This window comes from Coffea arabica, chromosome 3c (genome assembly GCF_036785885.1).
Source record: "Coffea arabica cultivar ET-39 chromosome 3c, Coffea Arabica ET-39 HiFi, whole genome shotgun sequence".
In the NCBI taxonomy this organism is placed as follows: domain Eukaryota; kingdom Viridiplantae; phylum Streptophyta; class Magnoliopsida; order Gentianales; family Rubiaceae; genus Coffea; species Coffea arabica.
The window spans coordinates 35496382-35515541 of NC_092314.1; the positions used below are offsets into that span (position 1 = coordinate 35496382).

Here is a 19160-nt window from a genome sequence, read left to right on the forward strand (position 1 = left end):
TGTCCGCGGGCTCTCTTGGAGTGGTGAGTGGACCGGTTATCCAGTAATTTTCACCAACTTTGAGGGCATTTGGTATTGTTGGCTGTGGTTTCCTTTTGCGAGCAAAATTCGTAAATATCAGGCTGGCTTCTGGTTAACTGTCCGATTGTACAAAACATATTACATTCAAATTAGCACCATCAAATTCAAATTAACTCCTCTTACTAACAAAAAAAATTAAATTAACTTCGCTTGCGAAGTCTATTGCATGGAAATTAAGACCGGTTCACAAATTAAGATCAGTGGTGAGTGGGTGATGTAACCTTGCACTTTGCTGCAAGCTGCTGCTCGGTTGTTTCTTCAGTTAAAATGGTTAGAGAGTCTTCCTGTTTTAAAAAAATATATACATAAGGGTCCCATGTAAAATATATATATATATTTTTTTTTTTTGCAAAAGGATAAACTTTCTTCATAAAAAAATATAATTTAACAAATGGATTATAGTTTTTGAACTTTTACAGTAGACCCAACTTTTTTCTTTTCGAGCATGAAAAAATTATTCAATAAATACATATTTTCTAACCTTAAACACGAGTTTATTACCCCATTTGGTAGAATAGTTCCACCAGTTATTTCTTACCATTTTATTCTAACCTATCCTTAAACGCAAGTTGATTTGGAATTCACCATTTAAAGTTTTCAACTATCTCTTGATTTTGAATACCATTTTTATTTAAAAAGAAAAATAAAAGAGAAACTCACCTATTTTAGCACATGATTTAAGAACACAAAATAACCTATAATTTTGCAGCTTATGATACAGATTACAAAAAAAAAAATCATCAACCAAGTAAGAGAAAGAAACATCAAATAAGTAAGAATTATAAATCCAAAGAACCTAGAAAGTAGAAAAGAAAATTTTAAGCTCAAAAAATTATTAGATATTGTATATATCTAAGCCATTATCTTAGTGAAAATTCAAAGAGGTTCTTCCATGCTCCTCATACTCACCACATAAAGTGTTGCCTCCCATACAAATTATCAAAACCAAAATCATCAAAATCTAAAAAAAAAAAAAAAAAGAGAGATAGACAGCCTAAAAAAGGAAAGAACGAAAGAAAAATAGTAAAATATGCATATTCACCCTTGCAAGTTAAAATTGTTCAATATTGAGAGTCTAGACTCGTTTTCAATAAATGATGTCATGTCCAAAGAAATCATTGTTGCTCCCGCCATTCTTGAACACTTTTAATCTATCAATCAAACAATCATCTGAATTGCAACAAAAAGAATAGGATCCAATATGAAATCCTGATTAGGAGACATGTATAGCCATATGCCTTTTAGTTCTACCTAATTTTAGGCATTACTTACTGATTAATGCGACATTAAGAATGTTAAACAATCATGCCTTTTAGTTTTGCTTAATTTCAGGCATTACTTACTGATTAATGCTATATTAAGAATGTAAGATAACCTGATTTTAAAGTCATGTTTATTTATGCAATTAGGAAAAAATACACACTCATACACATGTGACATGACTACTATATCTAACAAAGAAAAAAAAACACAAATATAATAGCAAAATAATGAGTCTCAGCTACCTGACGCATGGCGTCAAGGCTTAAAAACTAGTATATATATATATATATATATATATAAACCTAAGCCTTCTTCTCCCACGTTGATCCACGTGGCTGCTCTTGGGGAGGGAGTGTACTGTAGCAGCTACCTTTTGCCAACAATGCCCTCCAAATTTGAGTTTCTGCACTGAAAAATTGACTACTGTTAAGGGGCTTGTACGTCTTTTATCATTTAATAACAATTTTGCCCTACCAGATATACCATCTTCTCAAAACAGTAGGTAACTGTTCAGGGTTATTTCTGGAATATTGGGTCAAATAATCCTCCTTTCCTTTTCATTGTTCCTGTATGTTGGACTACTCCTCTTCGGTGGAAAAAGAGAAGCAGAGAAGCAAGGAAGTAGCTGAACAGCTTTTAGAAACAGTGGCCAAGAAATGGGTTGTCCGCCTGCTATGTGTAGTTCCAAGCCAAACAAAGAAAAGTATGAATTCAACTCTTCCACCACTTGGTCAACAGTTTCTCCTTTCTCTATCTTTCTCGTTATTTTGTTTCTACTTCGTTTTGCTTTCTGCTTTCTAGACAATGAAAACTGGGACTTGAATGCAGTGAGTGATGCATAATCTCTTCTATGAATACATTACACCAAATTGAAGATTACAGAATCTGTGGTAGTTTCTCTAAATCCAAGTATCTATAAAGCTGGAACATTAAAAAAACATGAGGTATCCTTGATCAAATATGTTTGCTCAGTAACTTTGAACCATACATCCTGATATTTGCACCAAAAAATGCACAAACCTAATGAGGTCAGATTGTCTGGTAAGAACTGATATAGCCCTTGCGGGACAAAATAAAAAAGCATCTTAAAGTCGTTGAAACGAATTGATCTGGTTATAGTAAGCAATAATTGAACGATAAAAAAATCTCTTAAGGAAGTATTCCACATCAAAACATTTCAATGAGTTGATGAATCCCAAAAATTGCGAATCTTCACTTAATAAGTTACTTTCATTTTTCTTAATCTTCTAGATGTAACAGAGAAAAAAAAAAATTTCGACGACAAAAATGTCATCTCTCATGCCACAAAACCCACATGCATGTACAACAGTTCAGGGAAATCCACGTATCTGTATCATTGAAGGAGAAGAAGCCGGCATTGCTGCATATGTTAGCAGAAAATCCCATGTTATTGACCGGTCATGTAGTGGAAGAACAGATGGTTGATATGGGAAGGGTGATGCTTCAAGGAACCATTTGATTTTTTGTGCAATGGAAAAGTTATGTAGGCAGCTAGGAATCTAGGATATGCAGACAAACATATTTTGGATGAACTGTGAAGGTTTGGGTTCAGTTATGTCATCTCTAACGCCATCTCTATGGTCATATCTAACAGGTATAGACCACATATTGAGTTTTTGGGTGCAAATTTTCGTACATGACAGGCTTCAAAATCTAGCATGCAAAAGAAAGGCAGCAATGGTGTCACGATCTCATCTGTTGTTCAGTTTCTTTTCATCCTTATCTAATCAAGCATAATGCGGGAGTTGTATTGACAGGGTACTAATCTAGGTGTGCTTATCATGAACTGATTGACTAAGTTCTTCAGTGCATCGATTGATTTCTTTCTCCTTTTTTTTTTTGGTGTAAAATTTCGTACATGAGTGAGGAACGTTACTCCTAGATTTTATTAAGAAAAAAAAAAAAGAAGAAGAAGAAGAACATGAACAAAACATCCAAAAGTACATGGAAAAATAAAAAACAACTAAAGAAAGAGTATTACTCCCTTATATCAAGGCCTAACTCTTCTAAAGATGGAAACCAATTCTGTCAATGCGCAATTCCCCTTTAGCTCCTGCGTGTCAGTTCAGTAGTTCGATTCCCTGCTAATCCTACTTTTTCAATTGTAGGTTCCTTTGCTTTACTTATTAATCAAATGTATGCTTTATATGACTATAATCAAGTTGACTAATCAACAGATTGATATTTATTGGAAACAAAAGAGTAAGCATTTCTTTCTACACTTTATTTTTATTACCTTCGTCTAGACAAATGAGTAGACAGGCATGATTTTGATTTGAAATCCTCGCATTGATCATTAATGTTCTTGAATAGTAAAGATGCCCATTCCTATCTATTCTTCATATATGAGCTTCATATGCGTACAATGCTTTTACAAGAAAGCGCCCGCGTTGCTCATTACTGACAAGCAATTTCTGTCGACATAAGTTATGCCAAAAAAATCTTTCAATATTCTTTACACAATACCTTGGGCATTGGCTGTGCCTTGCACAGCCAGAAATACTCTAGTCTCAAAAGAAGTACTTATTTAGCTCATACGGTAGTGCCAAATATTGGGTGTGTTTAGATTCGCATTATTTGTGAAAAATAAAAATTATTTGTTTCCATCGTAAATATATTTTTTAATTATTTTTTAATTTCACATATATCATATTATTATAAGTGCTACAGTAAATATTCTCCTATCTAAACATACTTTATCTTTCTATTGTTATTAATTATAAATTGATACAATATATAAATAATTCATCAACAATGGTTTGTTTATTCATATTTATATTAAAAAGTTATTATATTTCAAATATTTAACTTGCATATTAATCTTTAGAAACTTTTGTACATAATTTACTACAATGTGATAATGTTTATTAAATAGTAGAATGCATAAAAATAGAAATAACATGTAATCTTCAATATAGTAATTAAATTTTCTCATGAATATGGTTGTACAACTATTCATATTTATTTTCAATTTAGGAAAAAAAAATACAGCAATATACTTTCATATGAATATTTATTACTTTTAATCAAAGTTAATGAATTTTTCAATGTAATAATTAAATTCACATCAAGCAAAGTTATCAAATATGGATGAAAAGAATAATTCAAATTTATTAAAAGAGATTGAAGCTGTTAGAAGATAGATAACTTATAAATATAAAATTAATTGGAGGAGATTTAATGATAAAACTGAAATCTGAAAACTAAAATTTAAGTACTGAAGTTTGAACATGCTGAATTCATTAAGTCAAACCTCGGAGTACAAACGAGACGAGTCGAATCAATTCTTAACCTAGGTGTGTGAAGTTTGAACTCGAGTTTGAACCCGACGAGATCAAAATGTAAAGTTCGAACTTGAACTTGACTCAAATTCGAGTCGAACTCAAGTTTAAAAAAATAAAAAATAATTATTTTATTTTAAAAAATGAATAAAATAATAATTTTCTTAATAAATAGCAAAAATATTAGGGATATATATGTAATTTTACTATTAAATAATATATATATATAATCGAGTTCGATCCAACTCACGAACTAACAGTTTAGTATTTTTGAATTCGAACTCGATTTGGTCAGCTCAACCTCGACTCGAGCTCGAGTCAAGCTTGGACTCGAGTCACTCGTGAGTTGCTTGTGAACGGCTCGATTCGTTTGCAATCCGAGTCAAACTTGTATAATAATCTATTGAATTTGAGTACTAATTAAAAATTTTTAGTAGATGTATATTATATAATTTAATACCAATTATCTTATTTTATTATTATGTTAAATTAGTTCTTTAAATATCACTAATTAATATTGTTTAACTGAAATTATAATATGAAAATTGAATTTGCGTATGTGTTTATGTATGCAAATATGTGCTTCAGAAAAAAAATACATGTCTATTTGTGCAATAAGTAGGGGTGGCTAACAAGGCGAATTGGTCACAAGCAAGTCGATCAAAGCTCGACTCAAGACCGAGTTCGAGCTACTCAAGTCTAGTTATTGAGTTGAGCTCGAGCATTTATCTATTTAGGTCTCGAGCTTGTCTAGCTTTTCGAGGTTTTCACACACACACACACACACACACACACACATATATATATATATATATAAACTAAAAATAAGGCTTTGTTTGTGTGGCGACCCCACTTCCCCCTGAGGCGAACCAAAGGGTTGGCGGGCCGTCTGCCCATCTCTCGCCAGGACTCACGCGAGCAATCTAACCCGAAACCTTTCGAAGAATAAACTAATCTATTACAAAACAACTTCTCCCAAATAGAATCATACCTAAAGCCCCATTAATTTCAGAGATAGCAATGATAAAAATAACCAGTCGAGGCCCTTAAACGACCTACGAGCTACGTACCAAAATATAAGCCGTACCCAACCAGATGGATAAATACATAAATCCATAATACAAACTTACAAGTTAAGTAATCGAATTAGGGTTTACACATTTTCCAGCTTCAAGTGGCAATCCAAAAAGGAAAATACATTATCCCAAGTAACACATGACAGCCCACAGAATAAGTATTAGTGATCAAATACAATCCAAAAGGAAACATAAATAGGCATCCAGCTTTCAGTTTCCAGAACCTGTTAAGGAAAACAATACACGTGGGGTGAGCTAAAGCTCAGTGGTGCCCCAAAACATGCAATCACATAATATCAAACAGCGATTAATAACTGCACAAATTTAACCAGTTAGGAAAGCGTATAACAGCACAAGGTAGGATACGTGGGCTCTCAGGAGCCATTTCCCTCGCTTGATCACCAATTATCGTAGTTGACCCTCCGTCAACTCTCACTACTTATAATCCATGTAGATCCACTTATATTAATCCTAACCCGTCACCGTTCATACCTCTGCTTCGGGCCCAAACTTCGACTACCGATGCAGTATACTCGAGATATACCCGTATAAAATTAGTCGAGGGATTCACCCAATGACGTGATTGCAATCAGATATATGCGTCGAGGAATTCACCAAACAACGTGATTGCAATCAGATACATGCGTCGAGGGATTCATCCACCGACGTAACTACATATTGATTTATGGTAGTTAGATTCATGCGTCAAGGAATTCACCAAAGACGTGATTGCAATCAGATACATGCGTCGAGAGATTCACCCAATGACGTGATTGCAATCAGATACATGCGTCGAGGGATTCACCAATGACGTAACTACATTTAGATTTATGGTAGTTGGATACAGAAGTCGAGGGATTCACCCAACGACGCAACTACATTTAGATTTATGATTTCAAGAGAAAAATGTTTTTGCACAAGTCACCACTCGAACGGCTAGTGCGATAAAGTACACACAACTCACTTCGATGGATCAGAAACCAATTTTTCAACTTATCACACATCAAGTCAAGAAGGTACTTTAAGCAGGTAAGCATAGAACAGGCAGGGACACTCACCAAGAGTGGAGTTCAGATATCAAATTGGAATCGAATTCCGCGTCCTCGCAATACCCTAGAAAACCAGGTTTTAAAACTATAAGTGTTGTTATACGGTTTCTTAGTTTATAAATACAAGGTTATCTGGTACATAACTAGTTTATCTACTCCAAATAAATCAACAATTTCCCTAGAGTTAAACTGATGAAGGTGATGAAATACTTCGTAGGATTTCTTTCTTTCTAGAGGTGCAAACCAGAACCAATTTGCTTTGAATAAGGTTTCTTGCCAAACAAGTTTTCTGCGTAAATTATTAAAATCAAGTTTGACCTTTAAAGTACAAATATAACATTTTCAATTTCTATTCAAGTTCTAGGTTTATAAGTATAAAAGATTCTCTAGTTTATAAATGGTTTATTCTCTCGAAATAATTCGACAATCCACTAAGGATTAAGGGTTAGTAAAAGTAGGAAATGTTTTACATGGCTTTCCTTTAAATACTTTTCTTTATAAAAGTGCGGCTAGTATTATTTTATTTAAAGTAAGTTTTCTTGCCGAGTAAGTTTCTGCTGGTTTTGGTTAAAGTCACTAAAATCTTGTATTTTTTGGAAATGTTCCTCTAAACAACTAGCCAAGAGCAATACTTAATGAAAAGAAAAGGAATAATATAAGACTTAGAGTTTTCAAAAGCTAAAGAATTTATATACTATAGCTATCAAGGCTAGTTTGAGCTAAAGGAAATTATCGAGTTGGAAAGTTTTAGGCAAAACACTAGATATGGAGTTTTATAATATAATACTAGCTGGAAAAATATTTTTGATTAATTTGATCACAGTTACTCGAGTTCGCAAAGTCGAAACGACTTCCACAGCTCCGGTTCCGTTTCGAAATTATATTATGGATCAAAATATGACAAAATCACATAGCAAATTACTAAGGTTTCGTCAATCATTAGCCTTAGATTTCAACAAATGCATTTCTGATAAAGATAAAATGAACGACCAAGGCTTCATCAATCATTAGCACTTGGTTTCAGCAAGCCCATCACAAACAAATAAAAATAAAAGTAAGGCCTCCAAGACATTCCAACAATTAACTTTTATCATCCAGTAGTACTTATAAAGTCATTCAAATGGCCAAGGGCTTCATCAATCATTAGCCCTTGACAACATCAATTACTTCCAAGCACAATTTAATCAAGAATTTAAACCACAAGTAAGCTACAAGTTCAATCCAAATCCAAATTCAGTTTCACGAAGAAACAGGACATTCTTACAAAACAGTCTACTTGAGGATTCACAGACAGCAGTATATATGGAGGAAAAATATGAAATTTCTACAGAACAAAGGCCTATGATTCTAGTTTCAAATGCCACTGACGGTGCCTTAAACGGATTTTCCTACACCAAGATATAAGCATTTTACTGAGATGGGTCAGTGAAATCCGAAAATCTGGAAACTCACTTTTCACTTGTGAAAAACTCCTTTTTCTCTTTTAAAACCATAAGACTTTTATTCAAACCATCCATACATTTAATTATGACATTCATACCAGCAATTTTTAACATGATTTAAGCATCAAATTTCAACAGAACCCAACGAATATACATGTATACCAAGTTTAAAGTCTTGTAAGATGTTTAGACTAAGATTAAATCATTTTCTATCCAATATTCAAGGATTAAGGCAAATGAACCCTTCATTTCACACTTAAATCTAACATGCATGTTAAGACTGAAGTATCATGTAATGTATTGAACCTCAATATACAAGTTTGGAACCAAAATTCATAGAGGAAAACTAGAAAGTTCTTTCTTTCCCTCTCTCGGCCATCCCAATAGATTTGCAGCAACATTACCTCAAGGTTTTCAACAAAGTTCCATCTTTTACTTGGTTAAAACACTCAACACTCAGTATACACTCTGTCCTACCGAAACTAAAACAAATAACATGTAATTTGAGCAAATAATCCCAACAAAAGCAACAATTAATTCTGTCCTCTGCTAAATGCAACTTCCAGCAGTTCGGCAGTTAAGTACAAGACTGTTTCCCTCAATTTCTTCATTTTTTTTTTCACCCACCAACTTAACATGCAGAGAGTAATTATCACACTACAGAGTTTTTTTAAGCAGCAATAAGAAATTTACTGCCAAGAATTTGAAGAGAAAAGCTGAATCAAACTCTACTTCCTCTCTCAGCCATGATGGATGAGTTCTAGCAGCAATCAGTCTTTAAGACAAGAAAATTCCCCCAATAAACTCCTTATTTTAGACTTAAATCTTGCATGCATGTTAAGACCATTGTATTATACAATATATTACAGCTTAATATAAAATTTCAGGACCAATATTCATAAGGACAGCTGGAACTTCTTCATTTCCCCTACTCGGATGAAGCTAAAACAAATTCCAGCATGTTTCTTTCAATAGTTTCAGCTCAAAGTTCCAACCGTTCACAAGTTCTACAGCTAAACCTCTTATAAGAACCTAAGGTACACATATTGCATGCATTTCTTACAATATTTTCCATTTTATACTGATAACAGGCTGCAACTCAAGCAAACAGCTCACGGTTCCTTCAATTTTCTGTCCAATAACTTATTCATCTTCTATGCAGAAATTTCCTTGGTTAAGAACTCATTTTCCTTACTAAATTTTAACATGCAGATGCTTGACCAACTGATTAACATTTCTAGTTCAGAATTAAGTTCAAACACGGTTATAATTATCTCCAAAATTTCAGAAATTTTCCAGCTATCTTCGGATGATCGTGCATGCAGCAGATTTCTGTTTCAATTAATTTTTTTCTGGTTTAAACCCATTAATTAACTACATGCAAGGCCCAATTATCTTGTTATTAACTAGTTAATCATGGTTATAAACTCAGAATAACCAAATTAAACCGAATTAAGCTGCATTAATCAGGACAAGTTCTCGGCAACATCATTTGTCCCCAAAACAGATTTTTCTAGAGTTTTGATTTCATCAACCGACTGCATAAACAATACATGCATGCCCCTAATTAGCTTAATCTTTTTGTTTATGATTGGTTAAACACATAATTAAGCTCAGATTGTCACAGGAAAACAAAAATAAAGCTGCAATTTCTAATCAACTCTCGGCAGGAACATTTTCTTCCAGAATCAGATTTTCCTCTTATTCAATTCATCATCCGAACACTTAACCTTCACATGCATGGCCATAAACAATTTAATCTACCTCCGATCAACACATCTCAGCCCAGAAAATTACCTCAGACCGAAGCTCACTCACACGGCAGAGAAACTGAAATTTTCTCTCCTCTCGGTTCTCACGTACGGGTTTGATTCTGGTTGCAGTAGTTGCTGCTGGAAACGGATTGCAGCTAGTATGGTGTTGCGGTGAAGATGGTTGTGGTTGGTGGAAGGTGAAGAGTGCGACAAGGGGTGGAGCTCACGCGGTGCTGCTCCCCTTTCTTCTCTCCATCTCACGGACAGAGCAGGAAAAATTTGCAGCTCGCGGATTCTTTTCTTCCCTCTCGGATTGCAGAGTGCGGCTCAGTCTCTCTCTCTCAATCTCAGTCGATGTTAACGAGGTGAAGGTGGAGTGTGGTCTGAGGTGAATTGTTGCAGAGGAAAGGGAATGGAGTTGCGGTAAGTGATATGAGAAATGAAACAGAAATATGGTGCCGCGGTTTGTGATATGAAGTGGAGAGAATGGTTTACGGTTTTGGTGCAGAGAAAGAAATGGAATTGTGGTTTCAGTCGTGAGATAGAGAGGGTGGTACGGTGGTGTCGTGGTTTAAGGAAAGGATTGCGTATAAGAATTGGTTGCGTATCAAATTGGTAATAGCTGCGGTGATTGGATTTGTGGTCAGAAGTCTTGTTTGGTTTGCATGGAAATGTAAGGCATTTTAGTCTTTTCACTTTGCTCCCTAACCTCAACTTAATTTCTCAAATCCAACTTAATTCTAAAAATCATCCCCAAGCGTGATTTAAACGCCTAATTATACCCTAATATACTTAAACCATTTTTTATTGAATATTTAGCGATTAAACTTTAATATTAGGGTTCCTAATAATTTCTATATTATTTAGCGATTAAATTAGTTATTAGAATTTCCAATTATTATTCCTCAAGAAATAGAGTTAGTCTAACTCGAAATTTATCGATTTAGTAATATAAAGTCAAATGAAATAATAATTTAATCCAAGGGTGTCAATTTGCACATAAAAGTATTTTTACGCACTTATTGCGAAAACAAAGAAAGATAAGGATATATTTATCGAATTTTCATGCATTAAGCATGTTTAGTATATTAGAATCATATTTATCTAAAATTCATTGGTTTTCATCTTAACGCGGAAATTCCTATTAACATTTAACATCATTAACGATTAAAACTAGTTATCGGAAATCAAAGAATTTATTTTAAAGTAATAGAATTAATCCAACTCAAGAAATATTAATTTAGTATAGCAAAACCGAATAATTCAATATTGGCACAATTATATTATTTATTACATAGAAATTATCTTTACACTTTTATTTCAAAACAATTAATTACAATACTAGAATTCAAAGAAATTAATTGTTAGATCAACGAAATAGTTTACCATCGAAATATGAAGTTAATGTAACCAAACTAAGAAATTTAGTAGTCTAGCACAATTCTTTTATTTTGCACATAACGTTTATTTCTACGTACTTATTTAAAAACAATTGGACTTAGTGCTAAAATTTATTAAAGAATTAAAATGCAAATAAAATATGCCCTGATAATTATATGTCTATTTTCAGGGTTCTCACAGTTTGGATTTCTCAATTATTAAAAAATAAGTTTTTTATATACAATATTACAGTAATATACAAACAAAAACAACTCTAAAAACACTATATCCATACAATATATCAAAAACAACTCTACATATACAAAAAATATATGTATACCACCACCCTTACTCTCCACTACTACCGCCACCACCCCCACACCCACGACCCTTCCTCCTCTCTCTCTTTCTCTCTCTCTCTCCCCCATCTTTCTTCTCTCTCTCCTCCTCTCTCCTTCTCCCTTCCCTTTCCCTGCCCCCCAATTCCCCCTCCCCTCTATTGACTGCAACCTTTCTAGTGGCAACCAAATTTGATCGCAAATAGAAAGGTCGCAGCCAAAAGCCACGACTCATGGTTTCTGGTCGTTGTGGCGACCCCACTTCCCCCTGAGGCGAACCAAAGGGTTGGCGGGCCGTCTGCCCAGTCTCGCCAGGACTCACGCAAGCATTCTAACCCAAATCCTTTCAAAGGATAACTTAATCTGTGATAAAACAAATCTTCCCGAATAAGATCATCCTTACATCCAACTTAACTTCAGAGATAGCAGAGATAAATTAGCCAGTCGAGGCTCTTAAACGTCCCACGTGCTACGTACCAAAATATAAAGTCGTACCAATCCGGGTAGATAAATACATAAATCTCTATTACAAATTTACAGGCCAAGTGATCGAATTAGGGTTTACACATTTTCCAGCTTCAAGTGGCAATCCAAAAAGAAAAGTACATTATCCCAAATAACACATTACAGCCCACAGAATAAGTTATAGTAGTCAAATACAATCCATAAGGAAAACATAAGTAAGCATCCAGCTTTCAGTTTCCAGGACCTGTTAAGGAAAACAATAAACGTGGGGTGAGCTAAAGCTCAGTGGTGCCCCAAAACATGCAATCACATAAATCAAACAATGGATAACAATTTAAACAAATTTAATCAATTAAGAAAGCGTATAACGGCACAAGGTAGGATACAGGGCACTCGGGAGCCATTCTCCTCGCTTGATCAGATACCCTCGTAGTTGACCCTCCGTCAACTTTCACTACTTATAGTCCATGTAGATCCACTTATTTTAATCCTAACCCGTCACTGTTCATACCTCTGCTTCGGGCCCGAACTTCGTCTACCGACGCAGTATACTCGAGATATACCCGTAATAAATTAGTCGAGAGATTCACCCAACGACGTTATGGTAGTTGGATTCACGAGTCGAGGGATTCACCCAACGACGCAACTACATTTAGATTCACGGATTCATATGTTTGGTAGTTGGATTCACGAGTCGAGGGATTCACCCAACGACGCAACTACATTTAGATTCACGGATTCATTAGAAAATGTTTCACACACGTCACCACTCGAACGGCTAGTGCGATAAAGTACACACTGCTCATTTCGATGGATCAAAAACCATTTATTTCATTTTGACAATTATCACATAGCGAGTTGATAAAGCGCTTAACTACATAAACATGAAACAAGCAGAGACACTCACTAAGAGTGGAGTTCAGATATCAAGTTGGGAATCGAATTCCGCGTCCTCGCAATATCCTAAAAACCAAATTTTGAAACTATAAGTTTCTACTCAGTTTTTAAGCTTATAGACAACGAGGTTTATCTAATATATTACTAGTTTACTTTCCCATAGTAAATTCAAGAATCTACTTAGGTTGAAGCTTGACAAAAATAGTAGAAATGTTTCTTATAGTTTTCTTTGAGATATTTTTCCTTATAAAAGGGTAACTAGTATTATTTTCTTGAAATAAGTCGACCAACCTCTTAACATCAAAGTTAGAAAGATACCTTGAAGATTTCTTTAAAGCTACGGTTTTTGCAAAACTTATCGCTATAACTATTTTACCTAAAATAAAGATTCTTGTTGAGCAAGTTTCTACATTTTTAATTAAAGTTATTAAAATTCTTATTTTGGAACTTTTCCTACCGATAACTATCCAAGAGCAAATTTTAAAGAAAGAAAAGGAATTAAAATAAGACTTAGGGTTTTCAAAAGCTAGAGAAATTATTTTCTATAGTCCACTAGCCAAGAACAATTCTTAGAGGAAAGAAAAGAAGTAAAACAAAACCCAGAGTTTAGAAACTAGTTAAATCATTTTCTAAAGGTAATAAGGCTAGTTTAAGCTTAAAGGAAGAAATATCGAGTTGGCAAGGTTTTGAAAATCCCTACATGAAATTTCTAACTTTAACATATAGTGCTAATTTTTATCGTACCATACTAGAGTGAAGATACATTTAAGTATCTTGCTTAAAACTTCTCAAGTTCATAGGACCAAAATGGATTCCTGACGATTCCGATTTACCAGTACATAATATTTCAGATTCGATAATATAATCAATTCACATTTCAAATAGAAATCTCACTAGGGCTTCGTCAATCATTAGCCCTAGTTTTCCACAGATTCAATTCTGATCAAGAATAAAATGAATGACCAAGGCTTCGTCAATCATTAGCACTTGGTATTGGCAAGCTCATATCACATCTTAACTAAAACCAAATGAAGGTAAGGCCTTCAAGAAATTCCAGCAATTAAAGTTCATCAGCCTTTAATATTTATACAACCATTCAAATGGCCAAGGGCTTCATCAATCATTAGCTCTTGACAACCAATACACACTTTCAAATACCAATTCATTCAAAACAAGAACAAAAACTACAACCAACTTGAGATCCAAATGATTCCAAGAATCTAAAATATCCATTAAACTTTCCACTTTTATTTGCTAGAATCACTATACATATAGATTATAATCTGTCCAAACCAAGCTAAAGTAAATAATACACGGATCCAGCAAATAAACTCACCAAAAGTCCCAACCAGTTCGGTCATGCTGGAAAAATATTTTCCTTCAAAAATTGCTTTAGTTCATGTTCCACAAATCAAACAGTTATGAAAATTATACTGTTGTAGAATAGATTTTTAATACTATCACATCCCAGAAGACACTTTTCAGAGATTCGAATCACAAATGGGCCAAATATTCTATCCAAGTCAAGAATTCAGTTTCCTGAGAAAATAGGACATTCAAACATGACAGCCTACTTTGAGGAATCACGGACAGCAGTACACATGGAGGAAAAATATGAAATTTCTACAAAACAAAGGCCCATGACTCTAGTTTTAAATGCCACTAACGGCACCTCAATCGGATTTTCCTACACCAAGATATAAGCATTTTACTGAGACTGGTCAGAGAAATCCGAAAATCTGGAAACTCATTTTTCACTTGTGAAAAACTCCTTTTCCTCTTTTAAAACCATAATACTCTTATTAAAATCATCATACATTTAAGTATGATATTCATACCAGCATATACCAAAGCAAGTAACGCTTAATTCCAGTACATGGTTCAGCCAAGAAATCATATATTTACTAATCTGTCATCAGCTAAGTATAACAATCATCAATTGGTAATTCACCCACAATTCGAGTGTTTCACATCTACATGTCTTATAAACTTTAAAACAGCATATTCCAGGCATTTCCATCTATCATGATTCAAGGAACAATTTAAAAATCAAGTTAAGGTTCCAACTCACCCTTTAGCTATCACACAAGAATTTCCAACATGTATAACCCAACATTTTTTTGGTTCCATCTTCAATTTATCAAATATTTCATTGTTAACCAACTTACACTACTTAAGACTTACAACTCCCCTGTATTTCTCAACCATTATATTCCAAGGAAAATATTCAAAAATCAACCTGTGAATTCCGGAAACAATTTAATATTTTCAGCTCAAACACTTGGTTAACTAAATTTCTCCAGCAGCCATTGATCTTATATTAAAATTTTCCCTTGGCTAAATTATTGCGTTAGGTGCTCCATTTTGGCATGCAAATATTTAGCTAGGTAAGAATCGCTTCCAGCTCGAAATTAAATCCAAACAATAGCTATAATCCTCAAAATTTCCAGGTTCGAACTAACATTTCCCAACTCAAGTCTCACGGCTTATTACAGCAGCATGCATGGTTAGATTAACTGATTAGTTATCCGTTTTAATTCCAAAATCAGATTTTAATTCAGCATCAAGTTCGGACAGTTTCAAGAGAAAGAAAAACAGGTTATCACTTGACCAAAAATGTTCCCACTTCTCCTCGGACAGGCCGCATGCAAACAGATTTTATATCTCTTAAATTTTCTTGTTTGATCACCACTAATTAACATCGTGCAAGGCATAATTATCCAGATCTAATCCAAAGTTAGGTTCGGTCATCATCAAGAGAGAAAACATCAATCAGAATTTTATTTCCTTCCTCTCGGATGGCTTGCATGCAACCGATCCTGTTCTACTTCAATCTTCTGGATTAATCAGAGCTATGCAGCCTCATGCAAAGCATAATCATCCCATCTATAATTAGCTAAACGTATATCTAAGTTCAGATTGCATCGAATTAGCAGATTAAAGCTACAAATTTCCAGCTTAGCTCTCGGCAATTCTAATTCTTTCACAACCAGATTTCTTGTAACTTAATTTGTCCCCTAACTGCACAAACCCCACATGCATGCTTACACACGGCTTCATCAACCCATAATCAATTAGTTTAAATTCAGAAAATTACCTCAGCTTAAGATCGAGCTCACACAACAAGCGGCTGCAAAACTTCTCCCTCTCGGCTAACCAGAATGCAGCCTGCTAGCCCGTCCTTTCTCTTGCTCAAGCTCGCAACTAAGATGAAGGAAGTTTGGCACTCAAACTCCTCCCCAACTCACGGATGGAATGGTTGCAGAACCGCAGGTCTCACTCTCTTTTCTTTAACTCACGAACAGAAAAAAAAAAAAAAACAGAGCAAAGACTTCGGCTCTCCCTCACTCTCACTCTCAGCTTGCCGGGTGCAGCTCTCTCACTTTCTTGGTCGATGATCACGAGGCAGAGGCTGGAGAGGGAGTGTTTGGTTGCGGACTGGGGTGAGTTGGTGCAGAGAGGAAATGGAAATGGTGGTTTGTGTTGCAGCAAATGAAGAGGAAATGAAGAGAGGTGCCGCGGTTTTTGAGAAGAGGTTGAGTGTAAGACATAGTTGCGTGTTGAGATGGTTGAAGGTTTTTGATTGGTCGGATGGTGCGGTGCTATGCTGCTGTCCGAGGAGTTGTTTGATTTGCATGGAAAGGTAAGGTAGGGTTATTTTAGTCTTTTCACTTTGCTCCCCAATCTCAACTTAATTTCTCAATTTCGACTTAATTCTAAAAATTATCCCCAAGTGTGATTTGAACGCCTAATTATACCCTAATATACCTAAACCATTTATATCGAATAATTATCGATTAAACTTCAATATTAAGGTTCCTAGTAGTTCTTATATTATTTAGCGATTAAATTAATTATTAGAATTTCCAATTATTATTACTCAAGAAATAGGGTTAGTCTAACTCGAAATTTATTGATTTAGTAATATAGAGTCAAGTGAAATAATAATTAAATTCAAGGTGTCAATTTGCACATAAAAGTATTTTTACGCACTGATTGCGAAAACAAAGAAAGACAAGGAAATATATTTATCGAATTTTCACGCATTAAGTATGTTTAGTATATTAGAATCATATTTATCTAAAATTCATTGGTTTTCATCTTAACGCGGAAATTCCTATTAACATTTAACATTATTAACGATTAAAACTAGTTATCGGAAATCAAAGAATTTATTTTAAAGTAATAGAATTAATCTAACTCAAGAAATATTAATTTAGTATAGCAAAACCAAATAATTTAATATTGGCACAATTATATTATTTATTACATAGAAATTATCTCTACACTTTTATTTCAAAACAATTAGTTACAATATTAGAATTCAAAGTAATTAATGATTAGATCAATGAAATAGTTTACCATCGAAATATGAAGTTAATGTAACAAAACTAAAAAGTTTAGTAGTTTAGCACAATTCTTTTATTTTGCACATAACGTTTAATTCTACATACTTATTTAAAAACAATTGGACTTCGTGCTAAAATTTATTAAGGAATTAAAATGCAAATAAAATATGCACTGATATTTATATGTCTATTTTCAGGGTTCTCACAGTCGTGACCTTTTGGGTAGCAACCAAGAAGGTCATGGCTAGAGCAGTGCTAAAGTCGCAGCCACCACTCGCGAGTGGGAGAAGGATTTGGGGTTGGAGCAAAGGAGGGGAGGGGAGAGAAGGGAAAGGAAAGAGGGAGGAAGAGGAGGAGAGGAAGAAAAAGGAGAGAGAGGGGGAGGAGGGAGGGAGATAGGGGGTGGTGGTAGGTGGTGTAAAATTTAAAAAAATACCTCAAAAAGTTATAAATTATAAAAATATTCCAAAATATATTTTAGAAATACCTCTAAAAAACAATCCAAAAAACATTTATAGTAGAAGTTTTTCATATATATAGTTACAGTAAAGTTTTTGAAAAATACCCCCAAAAATAACTAATCCAAACAGAGCCTAAATTTTTAGAACAAATTACATGCCTTGCTACTCAAACTTGAGCAGTTTGAGCTTGAGTTCAATCTTGAGCACACTATTTTTTACACGAATTGAATTCAAATTCAGATAATACACTTCAAGCTTGAGCTTGAATACACCAGTATTCGACTTCAATTTAACTTGTTGTCACCCCTAATAATAAATAGATTATATTTGAAATATAGAATGCTAAACAAGTATGCTTGTGCATGTATGTGTGTGTGTGTGTGTGAGTGAGTGTATGGGAGAGAGAACGAGAGAGTACATGTATATGTGTGAAAGTGTGTATGTGTGTATGAAAGAGAGAAATAGATTGTGTATGTATGAAAGTATGTTGGTATGTGCCAAGAAAACCTTAGTCTAGTGGCGAAGATTGAGACCTTAGAATTTAAAAGTTTTGGTTCAAATTTCCTTTACCCTCCCTATATTTTAAATCCCACCTTTCCCTTACTAGGGAAAAAAAATTTTAAATGTGGGTATGTGTAATAATAATTTTGAATGACTATTATTACATTAATTAATATATTAAGCAAATTAAGTAATTAAGCTTTCGCTTAAAATTTTGTATATAAATTAAGTAGCTCCTAATGAATTCAATGGTAAGAAAATTTTGTTATCAAACAAGCTTAATAGAAAAAGTACTTAATCCCTTAAGTAATTAATCGGGTTATCAATGAAAGTGTATATATCCAAAATTCAATCAACTTTTAGGATTTGATATGTACTTGAACTATTTATAAAATAATATATGACATTTTTATTTTATTGATTGTTTGTATATTTACATTTGTAAGATAAAGTTCTTAGAGTTGTTATGTCCTAGGTCGACCTAAATAACTTTTGAACGAAACCATGATTGCAAAATAGTTAACCCAAATTATTATATAGCCCATCGATCTAAGCTAACATACTAATAATTTCCACTTCGTCCCACCAATATAGGATATCACATTCACCCTCACTTAATGATTTTGTGTCCTTGCAGAACCCGGTCACGATCGAAACTGTCTACTTAGTCGTGCCTGGATTCTAGAGTGCCTCGTATGGGCCCCAGAAGTGGTCATCGTCCAATGTGATACTTAGTCTAACAAGTTCTAAAGGTCGCCCCCATCGAACGTGGCACTAAATTTTACACAGTACTTTACTCTTT

At 34.1% G+C, this 19160-nt stretch overlaps 2 long non-coding RNA genes across 2 annotated transcripts; both read right to left on the bottom strand.

The window, feature by feature from the left end:
- Positions 1 to 5713: 5713 nt before the first annotated feature.
- On the bottom strand, positions 5714 to 10471 carry LOC113736098 (uncharacterized). The gene is made up of 3 exons (XR_003459596.2): positions 10011 to 10471; positions 6781 to 6835; positions 5714 to 5946 (listed from the first exon to the last, which is right to left on the bottom strand). It is a non-coding gene; the product is annotated as an uncharacterized lncRNA (long non-coding RNA).
- Positions 10472 to 12169: 1698 nt separating this feature from the next.
- Positions 12170 to 16550, bottom strand: LOC140037698 (uncharacterized). The gene is made up of 2 exons (XR_011841697.1): positions 16145 to 16550; positions 12170 to 12394 (listed from the first exon to the last, which is right to left on the bottom strand). It is a non-coding gene; the product is annotated as an uncharacterized lncRNA (long non-coding RNA).
- Positions 16551 to 19160: the final 2610 nt, after the last annotated feature.